This window comes from Protopterus annectens, chromosome 15.part0 (assembly GCF_019279795.1).
Source record: "Protopterus annectens isolate FY-2018-M chromosome 15.part0, PAN1.0, whole genome shotgun sequence".
Taxonomy (NCBI): Eukaryota; Metazoa; Chordata; order Ceratodontiformes; family Protopteridae; genus Protopterus; species Protopterus annectens.
The window spans coordinates 568,832,434-568,855,149 of record NC_056749.1 but is presented as its reverse complement, the minus strand read 5'-3'; the positions used below and the strand labels follow the sequence as shown (position 1 = coordinate 568,855,149).

General features: G+C 40.6%; 1 protein-coding gene across 1 annotated transcript in view; it reads left to right on the top strand.

The window, feature by feature from the left end:
- LOC122789858 (formin-2-like) overlaps positions 1-22,716 on the top strand; it is a gene marked incomplete at its 5' end in the record, with an annotated part of 2,118,086 nt that overhangs the window by 1,685,642 nt on the left and 409,728 nt on the right. The gene's annotated exons all lie outside the window — the stretch shown is intronic.

Below are 22,716 nucleotides of genomic sequence, written 5' to 3'. Positions count from 1 at the left end.
TTCCTCACACATTTGTTTCTCATTACAAATTGGACATGGTCTCCAGGGGCAGGTCTTCCTTTGGCTCCACAGTTCTCAGGAGTATTTTCCTATGAGCCACCCAGGATGTAGGTGCTAGGGACGCTGTCCCACGGGTAAGAATGTAGGTGAGATAGGACTACATAGGTTCATAGGTTCATAGGTGCATACTAGGCTATCTGCCCTAGGGCATTTATAAGCCTAGCCAGAGTGTGTGTGGCTTTCACCACCCCTTAGGATGAGAATACTATACCCATTAATTTGCTGTGCCTCTGTCCAGCAGTGATACAGAGATGATTCCCAGGGTAAACCTACGATCTCCCATCCACTCGTCAAGATTTCTCTTGAACAGAGTCAGTGAGGGGCTCTGCCTCACATGGACTGGGATTCTGTTCCATAGTGTAGGGAGTCTCTGGGTGATGAATCTGTCCCTCCAGCACATCCTATTTATATCCGTGTTGAGGTTTAAGTCTCTTGCTCTCGTGGCTCTGGTGCATTTGGATTTTTTGAGGTGGAGCATGTCCATTAATTCGGGTTGGACATTGCCTTGTATGTCAGGCACAGATCACCTCTGAGCAGGCGGTATGCGACTGAATAGAGCTGGAGTTTCTTCAGTCGGGCATCGTATGACATATGTTTGAGCCTTTATCCTTTTGGTGAGGAACTTTTGGAGTCTTTCCAACTGCTGCAGGTGTCGGGTAAGGTACATTCGAATGGGGCGTTGTACTCAATCATTGGTCTGATAAGTGAAGAGTACAGGGTACAATGACCTCTCCTGATCTGGATGTGAATCCCTTCATGATCAGGTGGGCAATGTAGAAGGTCTTCCTAACCACTTTGGCAATGTGAGTGTCAAAAGAGAGGTTACTGTCAACTTGGGTCCCCAGGTCCCTGATAACTTCTTCCGTGTTTAATGGATTACCACCTATGTGGTAATTAGGGGTTACCTTGTTTTTCCCAAAGGGTATGACTATACATTTTTGGCATTTAGCTTAAGGCCATGGCTCTGGCACCAGTTATCCATTTCTATGAGACCTTTCTGGAGGATGTCTGTGTCTGATGGAGTGTCAATTATGGTGCCCAGTTTGCAGTCATCTGCAAATTTTGTCAACCACAATCCCCTATGTTTGCCTGCACTTCAGAAAAATAAATGCCGAACAAGAGGGGCCCAGGACTGAGCCCTGTGGGACACCGCCGTGACCGGCTTAGAGTCTGACATGGCACCAGCAACTCTAACCCTGTGTGTTCTGTCCTTGAGCCAGTTTGCAACCCATCTTGTGACATATGGGTTTACATCTAAGCTGGTGAGCTTTTCTATGATGCCCGAGTGGGGTATTGTGTCGAGCGCTTTTGCTAGGTCAAGGTAGGCTGTGTGAACTGCCTTACCCTGATCAATGGCCTTAGTGACTGTTTCGAAAAAGTCGACCAAGTTCAAGAGGCAGGATCTGCCCTTGACAAAGCCAAATTGGGTAGGATCCAGTGTCTGTAGGTCCCCAATGTCTTTATTTATGAGTTCCATTATGATCCTCTCCATAGCTTTGCAGACCAGGCTCGTCAAGCTTATGGGGCGGTAATTTCCAGGGTCCGTAGAAGCACCGCCTTTGTGGAGTGGGACCACAGTTGCCGTACGCCATTCTTTGGGTACGTATCCTGTAGTAAGGCTAAGATTAAACAGCAGCCTTGTGTGGGTTTAGTTCCTCATTGAGTTCGTGTAGCACACATCCGGGGACACCGTCCGGTCCCATTGATGCTGTGTTTTTTGCTTTAGAGAGAGCAGCTCTCACCTGGGCATCTGAGATGTTTGGGAGGCTAGACTCTGGTGGGATAGATATTTCTCCTTTTGGGGGGGGGAGAAATTTGCACTGAACCTGTCTGCCAGTATGTTGGCAATGTCTGTGGGTTCAGTGATTTTTTTATCATTTTGGACTAATTCTGAGCATATCTGGGAGTTTCCACCCAGGTTTCTAACATAGCTAAAGAAGGCTTTATGATTGTCTTTTGTGTCATTAGCGATTTTTCTGTCAAAGTTGGCCTTGGATGATTTTATGAGTGATCGTAGATTTTTGCTAGTATTGATCAGAGATGCCTTCCCATTTAAGGATTTTGCTCTGTCATGTAGTAGCTTTCTCCTCTTGTTGTAGAGTTTGTTTATGGCTGGAGTCCACCAGACCGGGCGCCTGCCTTTGGTGGAAAGGGTCTTGATTTTATTAAGGATTGCTTGATCCATACATTCCTGGAGGTGCTCGTAGAAGGCATTTGTAAGGGTTTCAGCAGCGTGGGTTGTGGTTTCCACTGGCTCGGGGGCCTTGAAGGATACCACTCCAGTCTTAAGAAGTGTGAAGTTTGCTTTTGAGAAGTTCTTCACTGTGGTCTTTTTTGCTGGGGGTGGGGCGGGGATGTGGATCTCCAGTGAGATTAATTTATGGTCTGATCTCACCAATGAGGGATATACTTCGGTGTGGAGCATTTTGTCCCCATGTTTGTGATGATCAGGTCTAGTATATTTTCTCCTCTTGTGGGAATGGTGACTAGTTGTTCCATAGCATTTGAGTTTATGAACTCAAGGAACCTTTGGGCTAGGGTGTTGGGGCTTGAGTAATGTTCCCAGTCTATGTTTGGGTAGTTGAAGTCACCCAATATGATGGTGTTTGGAGAGACATTTATACTCTCCAGTGTCTTCAGGAAGGCTGTGTGGGTTTCCTGAGTTTGAGAAGGTGGTCTGTAGCATGTTACAAACTGTAGGGCAGTTTTACCTATGGTTAATTGCACCTGGATGGTCTCCGATGCTTCGTGCGTTGCCACTAACCTGGAGGTGTGGGTATCCTTTATGAATATGGATACTCCCCCTCCTTTTGTGGTTCGGTCCGGATTTTGGGGCATGATATGAGGTATAACTGCTGGGGTGCTCTCAGGAGCCTTGAACCAAGTTTCAGTCACAGCACAAGCATCGATGTTCTCCATACTGAGGAGGGCTTCGAGGGCGTTCATCTTGAGGTTTAGACTTCTGGCATTGAGCAGTATTACCCTTAGTTTTTCTCCATTTTTGTTTTCTAGGGCGGTAGGTTTATCATTTGAGCCTTGCCTAAAAAAAGGCACTATGGGGGTGGCAAGAGCCTTTGCCAATATCCGGAAGCCCAGGGGTGACAGGTGCAAGCCGTCCCTTGCGAAGCAGCGTGGCTTGTCAAGCATGTCATTCCAGGCAGACAGACATTGGATCCCCTTAGAATGACACCAGTAATTAAGCCAATTATTAAAGCTGATCATTTTGTCTCTGTATTGTGGCATAATTCTTGGTGAGGGTAGGATACTGCTCAGGGTCAGGGTCATACCGGCCTGGGCTACATAATCTGAGAGCTCCTCTATGTCTCTTTTCATGTAGTTCAGGGAGGTACATCTCAGGTCGTTCACACCGGCATGGACAATGACTGAGTCATACTTGTACTTGCTGTGGAGTGACCTGAGTGCTTGTGTTATGTGGCAGATTCTACCGCCTGACAGGCAGCTAACTGTGATCTTTTCCTTGTTCAGTCTGGTGAGAGGGACGTCAGTGTGTCTGACTATGGAGTCACCTATAACAAGTGTGTCTGGCATTGTGTTTGGCCTTCAGGGCTGTGACTGTTTAGCACACTGACTTTGAGAACTATGTGTTGCATGTCTTATGTCTTGAGGTGGCAGTTGCTTGGGTGTCTGCTTTGGAGGCCTCTGTAGTTTTGGTAGATTTTTAATCAGTGCCTCTGAGTATGTCTTTGTGTGTTTATGTGTTTGTTTTGCAGTTGTGATAGTTCTATGTGAAACTGGGTTTGTGGTGTGCGTGGTTTCCTTCTCCTCCTGTCTGGTCTTGCCAGTCCTGAGTTGAGAGAGCTCAGCCTCCAGTTTGGCTATATAGTTGCATCTCTCACATGTATTTGTGTTTTGTGGGAGAAGGAGTGGGTTGTCTGTGTACATGAGGCAATTGTAACATTGCCTCAAGATGCCCAGATTCACCAGCTGAACAGGAGAGGACGCTAGCAACTGACCCTTCGACATGCTAGAAAAAGTGAAAAAGTTTGCTGTGTAACTGAGTCAGAAGGGACCTATAGGGAAATGGGTATTCAAGGGGATTCTAGGCTAATGTAGTACTTTGTTTAGTATACAAGTACTTTACCTATATAAAAATGCTTTAGGAGCAAGTGCTGAGCTATTGAGATAGAGAATAGACTGTTTAGATTGCAAGTAGAGAAGTTCTAAGGGAAAAATTGAAGAGCAGACTTTACGGAGCCAGAAATAGTTTAACCGGCGCTGCCCGATGGTGCTCTATGGGCAACTCCGCGCTAAATCAACATCAAGAAGTTATGTACTCACCATAACATTCGATGTATGTAGTCCATCTCGCCTCACATTCTTACTTACCCTCCCACCTTCCCCCTGCCTGGAGGATTTGGAGGTTGGATTGTCATATGCACAGTTCCCTGGTTTAGCTTATTCCTTACCTAGATGTGATGTGTGCATGGAGTACAAATGAACTGCAGCAAACTAGATCTGGGGATATGGAGCAGTGCACCTTGGGATACCTGCTTAGCCCAGCCAATGAAAGACTTCGAGCTAGTATATAATCGGCCGAGTTGGAGCCGATAGTCGGCTCCGAACTCACGGGTAGGAATGTGAGGCGAGATGGACTACATACATCGAACGTTATGGTGAGTACATAACTTCTTGTTTTCTCTGTTCGATATTTCCATGATGGTATTCGATTTCTCCCCTTCCCTTCCTTTCCCTCAGTACCCAGTGTTCTTGTGGTAGAACTTTTATCAGTTATTAATTTAACTGCACAGTAATATATCCTGTTTACTTCTGTTATATCACATGGGTCTCTATAACCAGTACTAATTACAGTGTTTGTTTTATCAAACTTCTGAATTTTTGGGTTTTATTAACATTCTGCAGTCTATTTCTTATATTGATCTTGATATATCTGTCTGTGTCTATTAAATCAAATCTCTTAGCTCATTTTCTTCCAAACTAAGGGCACATCCCTTGTTTTCCAGTTCCTGCAAGCATTCTGTAGAAGGTTCTATAGCATCTTCCCGTGGCACATTCTCTTCAATTTCATCCTGTGCCCTCTGTTGCTCTATCATATGGGAACTCACTGGCCTATCACTCCTCAACACTGACTGCATCAGAGTTTCCAGTTTCCTGTTCCTTCCCCTGCTGTCTAGCATCAAGTGAATGTTTAAACTGGTTTCCTGTGGAAGGGTCCAAATTATCTTCGTATGGCACCTGACCAATTGCGTCCTGTTCCACTGATTTCCCCTTAATTTGGATATCCATTACTCTATCCTGTTGTGGTGCTTTCTGAATTAGATTTTCTACACTGAATCCTTCACTTTGCAGGTACTCCATGACCTCAGTTTCTATTTCTTTAACTTCTCCATTACTGATCTCCTTTTGTACGTTTCCTCTTTGTCTTCTTATTTTTTGTATTATAAAGTTGTCTGTGTCTGGATTTTTTTGCCTGTATTTCTCTTTAAATATCTTTGGTGCTACTCTTTTTGTATTGGTTAGTTTTGCTTTCTCCTTTGCATAAATATTACACCATATTAAATCTGTTTTTCTTTCCCATGTCCAAATGTCTTCTTCAGATGTTTCCTGATCTTCCTGTTTCTCCCTACTTTGGGGACTCACTCCATCATGCTGTGATGTAATCTGTGCTAGGCCTTCTACACCAAATCCTTGCATGCACTCCGTAACTTCAACTTTTATTTTTGTAACTTCTGCTTTACTAATCTTTTTTTCTATATTCCAACTTTGTGATGTTATTTTTTATTACGAATTTTTCCATATCTGGATGTCTTTGCCTGTATTTCTCTTTGACTATCTTTGCGGCTGCCTTCTTCACATTGATAAATTTGGCTTTCTCCTTTGTATAAATATTGCACCATAGCAAATCTCTTTCTTTCCCATGTCCATATTTCTTTTTTTATACTTTTCAAATATCTCTTGGTTTTGTTGTTTATATTTTCACACTTCCTCAGATGCTCCTTTTTCAAAACAGGCCAAGGTTTCTTGATCTATATACTGTGTTTCACAAATCTGCTGTATCAATGAACACAAACTTTCATTTGAAGCTCCTGGCAGGTTTTCTTGCGGAAGTATTTTTCTTTCCTCTAATTTTTCTCTCAATCTTTTTGTATGTCTTATGTCTGGAAATTCTGGGCTTTTTGCATAATAGTAACAATACATAATTATTTTTTTCTTATCCTCAATAGTCCACTTTTATCATCTTTATGGCTTTTCTTTGGCCTATCAGATTCAATAGTAAGGCACACTAATGTCCAACCCACTAGGTTGAATAAGGAGAAATTTACGGTCAGCTGCCTGTCTGGTGCCAGGATCTGCCACATAACGCACGCACTTAGGTAGCTGCACAACAGGTACAAATATGACCCTATCATTGTCCAAGTTGATGTGAATGACCTGAGATGTACCTCCCTGGACTACATGAAAAGAGACCTAGAGGAGCTGTCTGATTTTGTAGCCCAGGCAGGAATGACCCTAGCTCTGAGTAGCATCCTACCGTCACGCAGAATGATACCACAGTACAAGCAGAAAATAACTGACCAACAATTGGCTAATTTTCTGGTGTTATTCTTAGGGGATCCAGTATCTGTCTTCCTGGGATGACATGATCGACAGACCTCGATGCTTCACCAGAGATGGCCTGCAGCTGTCACCCCAGGGATTCCGGATACTGGTCAAGGCTCATGGCACCCCTATAGTGCCTTTTTTAGGCAATGTCCTAAGACAAAATTACCACCATAACAGCTACAAGCAAATGAAATCTGAGGGTTATGCTACTCAATGCTAGAAGTCTAAATCTCAAAATGCACTCGCTTGAAGCACTCCTTAAAATGGAGAACATCAACATCTGTGCAGTGACCGAGACCTGGTTCAAGGCTCGGGAGAGCACCTCAGCACTACCAGGCTATAATTCATACCACACTTTTCAGCCCCTAAACCTGGACCGAAGCACTAAAGGCAGTGGTGTCTCCATATTCATAAAGGATATGCACACTTCCAGACTAGTAGCCCAACATAACGTATCAGAGATACTTCAGGTACAACTAACACTGGGCAAAGCTGTAATACGGCTTGTAGCCTGATATAGATCCCCCACCATGTCCCAAGACTCCCACTCCATATTCCTAAATATACTGGAAAATATTAGGGTGCAACCCAATACCCTTATACTGGGAGACCTTAACCACCTCTCCATTAACTGGGAAAATTACTCATGTACCAACACACTTGCTCAACATTTTCTGGAATTCATTAATTCCAGTGCCCTGGATCAACTCATTCTTATCCCCACCAGGGATAGAAACATCCTTGACCTGGTCATTACTAACATGGGTGACTGTTGCTCTACACCAGTGATCAACTCCTCCCTGATCAGATCTGACCACAAAGTAATCACCATGGATATCCACATCCAATCCTCACCCCTCCCAAAGGAAACCACCATAAAAAACTTCTCCAAAGTCAATTTGGGCTTCTAAAAACAGAGGTGGCTAACTTCACGACACCCATGCAAATGGAAAATAGGTGCATGACTGCTGAATCATATACCAATGCACTGTATGAGCACATACACAAGTGCATGAAATGAGCCATACCAAACAGAGCCAAGACGCACTCCTCCAAAAAAAGGAAGCCAATCTGGTGGTCCCCCACCATAAACAAACTCTACAACAGAAGGAAAAAACTGTTTCAGAAAAGAGTGAAGTCCCAAGACTGGAAAAATTCCTTTGTTAGCCTCAGCAAAAAACTAAGATCCATAATCAAATCCTCTAAAGCTAGCAATGAAAACAAAATTTCTGCAGATTCTAAAGACAACCACAAGGCATTCTGTAGTTATTTCAAGAATCTACATGGCAATACTCAGATCTGCTGTGAGTTACAGCACAATGGCAATACAGATACAGAACCAACTGATATTGCCACCATATTGGCTGACAGGTTCAGTGCAAACTTTACCCCCTTTTCATCCCCTAAAGGGCCTATCACAATACATGAAGAATGCCAAGTCCCTATTATCACAGCTACACAGGTAAAAACTGCAGTGTCCAAAGGCAAGAATACAGCTTCCATGGGACCTGATAATATCCCTGGCTATGTTCTACATGAATTACAAAGTGTACTGGCACCACACCTGAGTACCCTGTTAAATCACAGCCTCATTTCAGGCTTTATTCTTACCAAATGGTGCACTGCTATGGTCATCCCACTCTACAGAGGGGGACCGACTACAGACCCTGGTCTGACGAGTTTGATATGAAAGGCTATGGAGCACATCATCAAGGACCTTATAAATAAGGACATAGGGAATCTCCAAACTCTGGACCCCACACAGTATGGGTTTGTGAAAGGTAGATCATGCCTGCTTAACCTGATAGACTTCTTCGAATCTCTCACCAGAGCTGTGGATGAGGGCAAGGTAGTTCACACAGCCTACCTAGATCTTGCCAAGGCCTTCAACACCATCCCTCATTCAGGAATCATAGATAGGGGTTTATGCCTAGTTTACTGAGCCTATGTAATAAGATGGGTTGCCAACTGGCTCACTGATAGAACCCACACTGTGAAGTAGCGGACTCCAAGTCTGACTACTGACCAGTTACAAGTCGTGTCCCACAGAGATCGGTCCTAGGTTCTCTCCTGTTTGACATCTACTTCTCTGAAGTTCAAGTCAACACAAAGGGACTCTGACTGACCAAGTTTGCAGATGATTGCAAACTGGGAGCCATTACTGATTCTCCAACTGATGTAGACATTCTACAAAAAGGCCTTACTGACACCAATGACTAGTGCCAAAACCATGGCCTTAAGCCCAGTGCCAAAAAGTGCATTGTCATTCCCTTTGGGAAAAATTCAGTGCCCATGAACTACCACATAGGCGGTAGTCCACTAAACACTGAAGGTGTGATAAGACCTGGGGATACAGGTTGACAGCAACCACTCTTTTGATAACCACATTACCACTGTAGTCAGAAGGTTCTTCTGTGTGGCACATCTCATTACAAAAGGTTTCTCATCCAGGAAGAAAGAGGTCATAATCCCTCTCTACTCATCTCTCATTAGACCTATTATAGAATACAACGCCCGATTTGGTATGTACCTCACTAGACACCTACAACAACTGGAAAGGCCACAAAAATACCTCACTAGAGGATCTTGGTCCTTAGACACATGCCCTATAGGGACAGACTCAAACAACTCCAGCTATACTCTCTCTGTTATCACCTACTTTGAGGCGATCTCTGCTTGACCTACAAAGCCATGTCTGACCCAGAGCTGCTATATATGCTACACCTAAAGAAATTCCAATCCCTCTGTGCCACACGCTCCAGGGACCTTAACCTCATTACCACAGTAAACAGAACATGCTAGAGGGATAGGTTAGTAACCCAGAGACTTCCCATACTCTGGAACAAACTTCCGATTCACGTCAAGCAGAGCACTTCACTGGCCCTCTTTAAGAGAAATTTTGAGGAGTGGGTGGGCTATATGAAGTTCACCCCGGGGATCACTTCAGTGACCTTGCTTGACAGGAGCACTGGGAACTATCTTTGGGCGGCGTGATGCCAGGGAATCCTCTTGGGCTAGGCTTATTTAGGCTCCAGGGCCGTTAGCCTAGTACACACCTATGAACCTATCAGGTTTTGTGATTTTTGTATACTGTCGATCGTCAATTGGTAAAGGAGAGGAGATGATCACTAAGAGAGTGCCTGGGAACTGATTGTAGGATCCAGTTCGATAGAGGTATTTGTAGGACTTTCTATAAGTTGCTTAAATCCAAATAGATTTCCACTAGATCTGGGAGAACTTTGTGTAAAATTAAGCCAGTTTATAATAACACTGTCTAATATTGTTTTTTCATGTGGGATGGAAGCAGAGGTTCAGTGACGAAATTCTGCTAATGTGTCAGTAATGTCACCTGGAGAGATATAAAAGGCAACAGTACATATTTGTTTACATTTGAAAGACAATTACTTTTTAACTGTTTTTATTTATTTATTGCTAGCCCGAAGAGTTATGTATATGTCCACCAATATTGTGCACATCCACAATGATGGCATTATTTACACCCACACCCACGCAAACAGCTCTTGGCAAGCCAGCATAGCATAAGATGTACATGCTTGCACTCACATCCACATAACATTTATCATTTACAGACAGTTGTAGTATATATATATATATATATATATATATATATATATATACCAGGTAGCTGCTTGAAGCAAATGAATACATAAACAGTGACAGAGAAATGAATTTCAGCCTGATGCTGTCAGAATCATATATACCGTAACCCCTTCTGTTTTTTTATGTTATTAAAATTTTGGACAAAAACTCATAATCAAGGACATATTTTAAATATTGCTCTTGTATATTTCAAAGATTGATAGCATCACAGGTTTTATATTTGTAACCATTTCTGAAGGTAATGAAATTTGAAACTTACATGTCTGTCATTAGTTAGTGATTACAATCCACAGCAATTTTCCAGAAAATCACAAATTTTACCAAGAACAGACCAAAACATGAGGCAAACAAACAAGTAAACGCACACACACACACACACACATACACACACACACACACACACACCATTTACAACCACTTGTTATTACTGTATACACCTCAGATATTTGTCTGTGATCAAATGAATGCTTAGATGCGCATACATACATACATATATATATATATATATATATATATATATATATATATATACACACACACACACACACACATATTGGTTGAAGAGCTTACTATAGCTCACTGTTGTCAGAACATTCCAGTGAAACTGCCCTTTGCCCTCTCAACCTTTTAGCTCAAGAATCAGTTAAAAAATAGCCAAACATATGGACAGACTTTAAATACTGCACTTAGCTGAAATAATACTAGGCTTTACAAACATTTTGTGTAGTTCCTCAAAATTTGCCAGATAAACACACAAATTTTGTGACTGTACTAGTTGAAGACTTGCCAAAACAAAAATTCATAAGGAACGGACTAAAAATATAGTCAAAATCTGGTACATTCTGCAAAATATGAGAGAGATCAGAGGAATGAGAAATTGGTTTTTTTTTTTTTGGTTTTTTTTTTGCAAGGTTGAGCACATAGCTATCAACGTATTTGCTAAGGAATCAGGGACAGTGATAAAAGTAACCCCCCCAAATTGGTAACAACTTTAAATATTTCTCCAACTGAGTTAGAAAATGACCACTATACTAGCTATTATATAAATATATATTTTCTGAACTATGACATGAAATTCAGACGTCTGGCATTATTGACTGACTGCAATCCTTAGTGATTTTGCCAGAAAGTCAAAACATTTTTGAGGGGAAAATCAGCTGCAGTTGAAAGCTTACCAAAACTGCCCCATTGTTGCCATACTGGAGACTCCCTCTCACTCAAGAAACCTTCTGACATTATGAAGAAGCAAATGGAGGACTGCATTATTATAAACTCTGCCACAGTCTATAACTTCCTACCTGGGCGTGGTAGTATGGCTCTGTACGACTCCTCACCATAGTTGGATTCTGAGGATCAGCTGACAAGTAATTGATCTTAACAGTCCAACAATGTTCTAAGAACCATGCTGAAGGATTTTTAAAGAATAAAGTTTAAAAGTAGGCTCTACTGCCAAAACAGTATAGTTCAGAAGCATGCGGTAATGAGGGAGCTTTACTCCCTTAGCTTCCTCTGTGCAAAGTTAGCCAGAAAGTAGTTAATGGAAGGTAACATATGTGTGATTTAAAGTAATGCCTGAGAAACCAAGACTTTGAGTTATTGCAGAGGAACATATGGTGTCCCATTTGCAGCTGGTTTCTTATCTCTGAACAGAGAGCTCACCTGGATTTTTAGGACTGTCCTTTGCTATCCACAGACAACAACAACTAACATCACTATTTCCACTGCTTCCTGAAAAGTAGCCAAGGCTAATAAACATTTGTTCCACAGTGGATTCTGGAATGGTGACAATTGTAGATCAGATGTGCTTCCCTCCAGCTGTGAATCTTAACAGTTCTGCTGCTGCCTGACACTGGGGTCTTATTTGGAAGTATCAGCAGGTGACTTTTAGGAACTTTTCATGGGGAGAAATACAGGAAGGAGGCAAGTAATGCAATAGGAGAAGGAAGCATGTTCTGATCGGAGAGTCTTTCCAAAAGAAGACAGAAATGTGACAATAAGGTAACAGAGGGATACAATATCTGACTGGTGTGAGGACTGGAATGAACCAGGGAGTGAATCCAACTGGCTGATGTTATCCATGTAGTGCTATGTGACTTCAATGGAAATTTGCTGGATGCAGGACAAGAGGGGTTAGTAAAAGTAGGAGAGATACAGTAGACAGTCAACGCAGTAATGTTCTCTAAGCTACTGCCGCTCCATTGCAGGGTTGAGAGGACGGTGCCTTACTGTCAGTTTTAGTCCCTGGATGAATGATTATGCAGCGTATGGGGATTGGGTATCACCTGGCACCAGTTCAGATGTAAACAGGACTGTACTCTCATGATCTGCTTTTGGCTGAGAGGGAAACCATGACATAAACATATTTGTATGTAAATTTTACTCAATGCAGTTACACTTAACTGTAGATGAGTGGAGTCAATTGAAACCGAGTCAGAGCAATAGTGGTGGCATTAGTCCTCTCAAGACCATTTCAGCCTAATTATCACAATCAAGTGAGCAAGGAATTGTAATGCACTAAATGCAGAATTTTGTCATATCAAATTAGATTACCTTGTTTTGCAGGCATGGGAGATAATGCCACACAAATTAATCACTGCCCATGAAATTGGAGTAATTTTTTTATAAATTGTTTTTTTAATTTTCTTTCAACAACAATGAAAGTATAACAATATAACATTTGAGGCATTTCTACAAATAAGCAAATGTCAGTGTATATTTACATCTGTGCACCTTAGGTAATATTGGAAACTCAAGAGAATGCATTTAAGCTTAAATTAAAACAATACCTTTAAACACCTAACCTATAGAGCAGAGTTATGCTTGTTTACTAAATATTTCTCCCTCCCCATCAGTATTTCTGCAAGATGTAGGAGACCAGCAAGAAAGAGTACAAAGTAAACAGAAGAGATCAGAAATTATATAGCGGCATAAAGATTGGTGTACTTCTCATAGTATTTATCTCATAATTGAAAGTCCTAGTGTAGATCAGTATGTGTGTATGTATCTTTAAGAAGCTATCTAAGGGCTAAGTGTATAAATACTGAGCATGTGCTAGCCTGACTGCCATTTTTAGTAAGCTGTTGAGATATAAGCATGTTTGTTAATCAGTTTGTTTATATTTTATGATGCTGCTATTTATCCTGATGTGTTTGTATGTAATAAAGCATCTAAATGTACTACCCCACCTGTTAATCATCAAGGTTGGAGAGGGACAAGTGACATGGTGTCAGAAGAGGTATGGCAAAAATAACTTGCTGCCAGATAGAGTTCCAGTTTCTCCAGTTTGAGTCTGAGAGATATCTGGTTGGTATTGGAGGAATATACAGGAGTAGATCATCCATACTGCACGTATAATTCGCAAACCAGGTCAGAAATGAATTTCAGGTGTTACGCCTTGCTCAAATAATTTCTTATTCACAAAATATGAAATGAGGCATACAGAGTGCTCTAAATGATATTGAAATAAATCAAAATGTTCAGTACTGATAAAAATATTCAAATTACTGCAGAAAATATTTAAAATAAAGTCCAAATTGCATAAAACAAATAAAATAAAAGGAAATGACCGCATTTTCACTAAGCACGTATTTTTGTATTAAAGATAACCAAGTTATCAGAAGTGTATGAAGTATTCACATTTGTACAGTATTACGTTAAAGTTATTTCATAAGATAGAGCCATTTCAGAGCATATTTCGCAAAGTACAGTATTTCAAAGAGTTTATTGTACATTTGAATGTTATTACAAGCTCTCATAGCACAGCTTATTCATGCATAATTACAAGGGCCATATTTTCAGTGTGTTTGTGCATACTTTGTTGGCCTAGCGGATGGATTTCAAAAATCCAGTGCACTTGTGTTTGAGAATAATATTGCAGAGAACTGGAGAGTGAGCAAGAGTACGACATTTTCATACAGGCTGCATTTTCTGATAAAAATGACTGTACAAAGGTATTCTACTTAATTTAGCTGGGTCAGAAGCCATTGAAAGGAAGCGTTCATTTGTGTATGCACCTGCTATCTTTGCAGAAGAGGGGGAAAACCATCATATTGTTGTAACGGCTGAGTCAAGGGAGGACTCGGAGTGCTTAAAATGTAAATTCAGAGAAATGTGTAAGCCCCAGATGAACATTACAAAGGAAAGGCACTTATCTGCAACAACTAGAAAGGCTGCAGAAATACCTCACAAAAAGAATCACAGGCCTAAAGCAGATGCCTTATGCTGACTATCTAAAGAAACTCCAGCTGTACTTTGTCGCATATCGCCTACTCAGAGGCGATCTCTGCCTAACATACAAGGCCATGTCAAACCCAGAGTTGTTGGACATGCTACACTTAAAGAAATCCCAATCCCTCTGAGCCACACGCTCCAGGGATCTTAACCTTGTCATCATGATGAATAGAACATGCTGGAGGGATCGGTTCCTGACCCAGAGACTCCCCATACTCTGGAATAAGCTCCCCCTACATGTCAGGCAGAGCGCCTCAATGGCCCTCTTCAAGAGGGAGCCTTGGCGATTGGATGGGAGATGGAAAATTCATCCTGGGGATCACATCAGTAGCCCTGCTAGACAGCGGCTCAGGAAAGTAATTATTTGTGGGAAGTAATAGCTAGGGAATCGTTATGGCTAGGCTTGTATAGGCCCTAGGGCCGATAGCCTAGTACACCTACCTATGAACCTGTGAACACAAGGGATCAAAAGCCTGGTGAAACGTTTGCAGCTTATATAACTAATTTGGGAAATAAGGCTAAAACATGCAGATTTGGTGATTTAAGAGATGAGTTGATAAAAGACAGACTTGTGTGTGGTATTAAGGATGATACTGTGAGAAAGATTTGACTTTGTGACAGTGATTTAAGTTTGAATAAAGCCATTGAGATTTGTCAGGTACATGAGCTCACAGAAAAGCATGCAAATATGTTTACAAGTGAAAAATGCATGCTTCCAGTAACTTCTACAGCTCATGCTAATAGTATGCAGCATGTGGTTAAAAGAAACAGGCCCAAGGAAATGACAGCAAATGTAGCCCCTGCAGCACTCACTGGTAATCCCCAGAGCTTTCCAGCAAGTTCCAGAGTTCACACAGTTTCAGTGAAGCATAAGAGTGAGTCAGCATACTCAAAGCATGGGGCTCAACCTAGTTTCATTGCCAACTGTCATAATTGTGGTTGAAATCACTAATCTAAAAAGGAAAAATGTTTAGCTTTTGGTCAGTGATGCCACAAATGCCATAAGTGAAATTATTTCAAGAGGTTTTGTAAATCAAAACGCACACAATCTTTTATTAAAAGGAACATTTCAAAAAATTAGTTGATCAATTAGAAAGCTGTGACCCTACATCACGTACTTTTTATGTTAATTGCGTGTCAGTGCTTAGTGAAACAGTCAATGCAGTAGATTTATGGGCAAAGAATGAAGTATTTTGTACTGTTCAGATAAATGGAAAACCCATACAACTCAGAGTTAACTTATGTTCCAAGTGTAGCGTTATGTCACCAGAAACATTTACTAGAGTATGTAATGGCGAAAGGCTTGATTTGGCAAAGTGTGCAAAGCTTGCTGCTTATGGTGAGGAAGAAATTCAAACCAAAGGCTCACTGGTGCTTTCATGTTACTCTGCTGGTAGAAGTTACAACTTCTTATTTTATGTGGTAAAGAGGCATGTCTAGTCATTATTAAGGCTCAGAGACAGTTTGAAAATGGGACTGCTTTCATTTAGTAAGAAAGTCCATCATATTAGCTTGAAAGACCACTACTCTAATTTCACCCAATATATTTTTTCTACCTATGCTGATCTTTTTGAAGACAAACTAAGCAAGCTTCCAGTTGTGTACTCCATGAAGTTAGACCAAGATGTCAGTCCAGTTATCAGGCCAGCCCAGAAAGTTCCAATAGCTATGCAGAACAGAGTCAAAGCCAAACTAGATAAAGTGGTGCAACAAGGTGTGATTTGTCCAGTAGATGAACCAACTGAGTGTGTATCTTCTATAGTGGTGTCTCATAAGAAAAGCTCAGATGACATCATAGTATGTATTGATACACATGATTTGAGCAAAGCACTAAAAATACCTCATCATCCAATGCGCACAGTCGAAGACATTGCTGCTCTTATACCAAATGCCACTTTTTTCGTGTCTTAGATGCAATGAGTTCATTTTGGCAAATTGTGCTTGACAAGTGATCCTCATTGCTAACTACTTTCAGTACTCCATTTGGATGATACAAATTTATGAGAATGACATTTGGGATAAATTATACAAGTGATGTCTTTCAGCGTGCAATGGAGCAAATTTCTTCTGGATATCCTTGTGCTATTATAGTAGACGACATACTAGTAGGAAGTAATGGTGAAGCTGAGCATGACAGAAACCTCAAACAAGTTCTGGAAAGAGCATGTCAAGTGACTCTTGAGCTCAATCCACAGAAATGCAAATTCAAGCTATGAGAAGTTACTTATGTTTCATCTATTTACTAGTTCAGGCCTATGACGAGACCCTTCCAAGCAATCAGCTATTCTCAAGATGCCAGCTTCAGACGATCTTCAAGCCCTGCAACACTTTCTTGGCATGGTTAACTATCTAGGCAAGTTCATTCCAGACTTGAGTCAAATATCAGCACCACTCAGAGAGCTGACACGTAAATATGTATCCTGGTGTTGGTTAGAACAACACCAAAGATCATTTGATGTCCTGAAACAGAGAATTGCCAGTCCACCAACTCTCAGATACTATGATGTTCACAAGCCAGTCACTCTTTCATGTGATTCTTCAAGATTTGGTTTAGGTGCAGTCTTTCTCCAAGAGGGTCAACCTGTTGCCTATGCATCGAGAACTCTTACCCAGACTGAAATGCAATATGCTTAGATCGAGAAAGAGCTTTTGGCAGTTGTGTTTGCATGTTCAGAGTTCCATGATTATGTTTATGGTAGACCTATCCAGATAGAGACAGACCACCAACCTCTAGTCACTATTTTGAGAAAGCCTATGCATACAGCTCCAGTCAGATTGCAACATATGATTTTGAGATTGCAAACGTTTAATTTCACTCTTGTCTACAAGAAAGGCAAACTTCTTTATCTTGCTGATACATTGTCCAGATTGCCCAGAAACACCACTGAATAGTATGAGAGTGAGAACCTTGATTTTGAAATCATGGAAGTGAGAAATTTTTCTTCCACACGTCTTGATGAGCTAAGAAATCACATAGCCACAGATCCAGTTTTACAGAGGCTCAACCACTTTATTCAACATGGTTGAACGTCAAAGCAATCTAGTTTATCTCAAGAAGTGCAGCCTTATTTTCCATACAGAGATGAGATTTTGTCTGACAGTGGTATCATTATGAAAGGTCCGAAAGTAATTGTTCCAAAGTCCTTGCAACAAGAGTACATTACTGTCTTGCATCAGGGTCACCCAGGAGCAGACTCTACCAACAGAAGGGCAAGAGGTCTAGTATTTTGGGCTTCTATGTCAAAAAATAGTGACAGAGTGCTATTATCTTGTTCTGTGTGTAATAGTACTAAGTCACTTCAAAAGAAAAAAAACACTTCAGCTAAACCAGATTCCTCAACTACCTTGGTCAACAGTAGCTACCGACATTTTCAGATGAAATGGTCATCATTATTTGGTGTTAGTAGACTCTTACTCAAATTTGTTCAAGATTGACTTACTTCCTAATCTCGCATCCAGTACTGTCATCACTAAGATGAAGCACCATTTTGTCCATGGTAGTCTGCACAAAGTTATTTCTGACAATGGCACACAGTTCACAAGCCAACAGTTCAAAAGATTTGCCAAAGTGTGGGACTTTACTCATGTCATGAGTAGCCCAGAGTATCCAAAGTCAAATGGTTTGGCAGAACGTGCAGTTCAAAGTGCAAAACCATTACTAGAGAAGTCAAAATGAAACAATAGTGATGGTTTCCTGAACCTCTTGAATCTCAGAAATATTCCTCATGATAAACATCTTGTTTCACCTGCCTAGAAACTTCTGTCGAGGCAAATCAGAACCACATTACCAATAAGTAGTTAATTGTTGGTTCCATGTGTCAAGAACAACAGGTCAGTGAAGCATTTAATCCAGATGTCTTACTATGATAAGACCAGCACATCTCTCAGCCCATTACAAGAGGGAGAAGGGGTAAGGATGCAAACATCCAAAGGTTAGGATCGGATAGGAGTCATGAAGTGTATTTTCTCAGAGCCGAGATCGTACATTGTGGAATCACAAGGAGTAGAGTTTAGGCGGAATCAGAAACATTTGATGCCGGTGTCTGAGCCTATACCACAGCACATAGCCTGTAAGAAAGACTGTTTATCTCAGAGTGAGTTATCCAGTGTTCCAGTTCTAGAGAATATTCCCATTCCTATGATGAATCCAGACGCTCCTGATATGAGTTGTTCACCGAAGACTGTCACTGTTGCTAAACCCAGTCCAGATTGTTATATTACCAGATCCAGTCGCATCTCCAGACCATGTTATAGATGCACGGCAAACCGGACATAACATTGTGTTTGTTTTTAATAATCTTTAAGAAGCTATCTAAGGGAATGCACAAGTGTATAAATACTGAACATGTGTGAGCCTGGCTGCCATTTTGTAGTAAGCTGTTGAGATGTAAGCATGTATGTCTGTAAGGTCTATTTGTTAATCAGTTCATTTATATTTTATGATGCTTCTATCCACCCTGTTGCATTTCTATGTAATAAAGCTCTAAACTAACTACTCCGCCTGTTCATCATCTGTGTTAGAGAGGGACCAGTGAAACCTAGTATATGCATAAAGAAGTAAAAGAAAGCACATATGGGATGAAGCTAACAATCCATATAAAAACAGAACTCACATCGAAGTCAGCATTTTACCCCTCCCACTATTCCCAAACACTGTACACTTGACAAAAGAAAAGAAAATGACCCTTCCTCTTTATGTAATACCCTGCACTAGTATCTCTTCATAGAACAAACTATCCCAAGTTTTGAGGGCAGAGGAGAAAATTTCCACTTTCCCACCAAAAAATGGGTAGTCTTACCTTGATCCATTTTACTACCACTGTCATATAAAGCGTCATTGAATTGACTCCTCAACCTATAGGATGGTCCCTATTCCTAACCCATTCCCATACTGACCTTGCTTAGCATACCTAAACTACTCAGGAGAAGTGGCCAGCTTTGTCATCATTGCATCACTGATGCACCTCTGAAACAATGTTTTTGCAGGTGTCATACCCATCATTGCATTCTCTGTATCACTCCTACTGTTCCTGTTTTCAACTGATCAACTTCCCATGTCGTTGTGCATAATTTTCTCTCATATATAAGGATGTTTATTATTTTTTTCCAACTTCCCGCTATTGCATTTCCAAACTATTCTCTCATAGCTGACATGTCTGTTCTTTGTTTTTGTATCATCAAAAGAGAAAATTCCAGGATACAGGGGCACCCTTACTGGACTTTTATATCACCTATGTGAACCTAGACTATGGCTAGTAAATTCTGGACACTGCCACCTCATATGTGGCACTCCAGCTTCTTTTCTGCAGAACTAACAAAAACATTGACTTTTTCCTCCCAAGCCCTTTAACTTTTTTAGTGTCAAGTATCATCTGTGCCAGATGTTAAATAATATGCAGTGAGCAACTGGGTGGTATAAATCAGAGATAAATGCTTTTATTAAAATAATCATAACTAAAGTGTTTGCAGAAGAGCACATGAGGCTCAGGCATATTTTCTTCACAATAGAAATAGAAGAGTGAAGGATTTCTGACAGCATCATCCTACCATGACTCATGCAACAGTGAGATTTGTTACTTGAGTTTATTAAAATAAAAACTATAACTGAACCAGGCAGCCTTAGTTAAGCATGTCCATAGTCATCTCACCATTTCTGACTTTCTCACTGGCATCCGTTAAACTACCTGTGGGAAGAGTAGTGAGGTAGCAAAGGTCAGCATGGGATTGCAGGCATTAAGTTATAGATATCTGCTTACATACACTGTTCTTGGAATTTGGGTTATTAGCCAAGTGTCTTGGAGAATGTGTTCAGGTAATGTCAGAATACGTTTAATAGGTGATGTGGAGAGGCTGATTTTTGATGTTTATTGTTTTCCCACTTTGTGTCCAAGTACTTCATTGTGATTGCGCAGGACAAAGTCAAAACATCTTTATATAATTCCGTGTATCACAAAAGATTATAACTCTTGATGGTGTGAACAATCATAACAGCAGATTCTTATGTGTTCTGAAAAAGGATTTCAAGAAATTTTGCTGTCAAATGTTTTCAAGGAGATATTCTTAAACATACAATAATTACTCTTGGTAAGCTAATTATAATTAGAAAATATTTTAAAATGATTGTGGGAAAATGAGCTAGCAAAAACATTAATATAATTGCTGCTGTGATGATGTGAGGTATTGCGAACTATGCCAGGAGAAGTAGGGCAGTGAATGTGTAACATATGCCAGCACAGCTAGCTGGAATTTTATAAAGAATTATATGTCATTTGCATATCAAACTGATTTGTCCAGATGCTTGTGTTGAAAAATGTATTTGTATTAAAAATGTACCAGCATTGTGCCCTGTTGGACAGAAAAAGAACTATACATGTATTGTTGTATCTGTTTAAATGTATATGTTTTAACAGAGAATACTGGAAGAGAAGGCATGAATCTCAATCCACCTAACTTTGAAAATAGTTTGAAATTAAATTACCTTAAATGGTTTCAGCCATAAGGATCGTATCTTACAGTTCTCAATGCAGCCAGACACAAAAAGTCTGTACTAGGAAACTTTCTGTATTGTCTTTGTGATGAACCAATGGCCACTCTGGAAGGGTGTGGGTTTGAAAGTGTTTGACTTTCAGAAGCTACAACAGATATGTGCAAAAGTCTTTGTCTGTATTATTGACACATAAGTATTAAATCCTGACACTTTCTAGCAATAGGGGTAGCATGGAAACCAGAAGTCACATGACCAGATGTATGTGATGTCACTCTGTAGTCTAGGACAAAAGTTGTGTTTAATACTAGATGAGACTGAAGTCCTGCAATCTGACAGAGAATGACCCCTCACCTGCTTCATCTTGCCTTGCTCTAGTAGGTGAAACAGGGAATAGTAATTCATCAGATCAGTCAGGAAAATATAGTGAAATTAGTTAAGTACTGTTTTTATGTATCTGTGTGAATCTATTCATCTGTGTTACTTTTAATATTAGATATCTAGTATTTTCATGTTATTTTATTATTTATTGTTAAATATATTTCAACTTTTCATCGTGGCTCATCCTTTAGAGAATATTTTAACTATTGATAGTACTTTATCTATTTGGTGACACTGTGGCCAGTCCTGAAAGCCTTACTGCATTGGCCAAACACCATCATTTGTATTAATATTAATTTCACTCCGTATAATTGGGTACCTTTGTAAGAGCCTTAGAGTACCTGGCTTTGTAGTGTCTGGTGGCAGTAACTACCTTATAGTCTGGGCAGAAGGGGGCATAGCTAGTAAATCTGTGCCACCCTTTCCCAGGTGTGTGTGTGTGTGTGTGTGTGTGTGTGTGTGTGTGTGTGTGTGTGTGTGTGTGTGAAGATCAAATCTCAGGGAGGGTATGAGTCAGCTGCTTGGAGCAGGGACATGAAGCACTGGTCTCACAGAGAGGGTGCTGGAGGACTTGGTTTAGACATTTGGCTGAGGGCTCATCTCTACAGCTTCGCCAGTGGGGAGTCTTACTGGGGATCTGGAGATAGAGATAAACCAGCCCCTGGATGTGTTTCCCTGTGTGCTCTTAAGGGAAATTATGCTTGATGCAGAGAGCTGCACCTGGAAATACTGGGTGTGTCCATTGTTGTTCCAAGTGAACGTCCCTCTCCAGTCTCAGTGATGAGAACTCATGCTCCTTGATTACTGGCCCAGAGTGGGAACATCACAGCTGCTTCCATTTTCTGCCTGTTAGAACACTAGATAAGCAGTTATTTAACCCAAACTAAGCCAAAACTATCATGATCAGCTTGAGATCATAGGGAAGCAACATATAATGTTTTGCTCCAGATAAAATAAATATAAATTGAATTTTTGGAAGCTTCATTAAAAGTGCTATGAAACAAGTGCCACAGGTGACCTACAATGGAGCTTTAGTGGCTAAAGATGTGTGGCCATATATTTATTTACCTGCCTACACATATGTTCACTAAGAAAGTTCACTGATCAAGTGGTTATTTCAGGCATGATTGAGGCCTAGATGACACATTTACATTATGACGTTGAGTAGAATGTTATATTATCAAGTTAAGTTGAATAATATATAGATTACTTTATTATGAAGTAGAGAACAGTATGGTTATTTCATGGCATATGATGTTAGATGTCTGCTGTACAGAAATGACATATTTACAAGCTTGCTATGTAGTACATGAAGCAGTTTTGAAGCATCAAAACATTTTGTATGTTCCAGTGTTGTG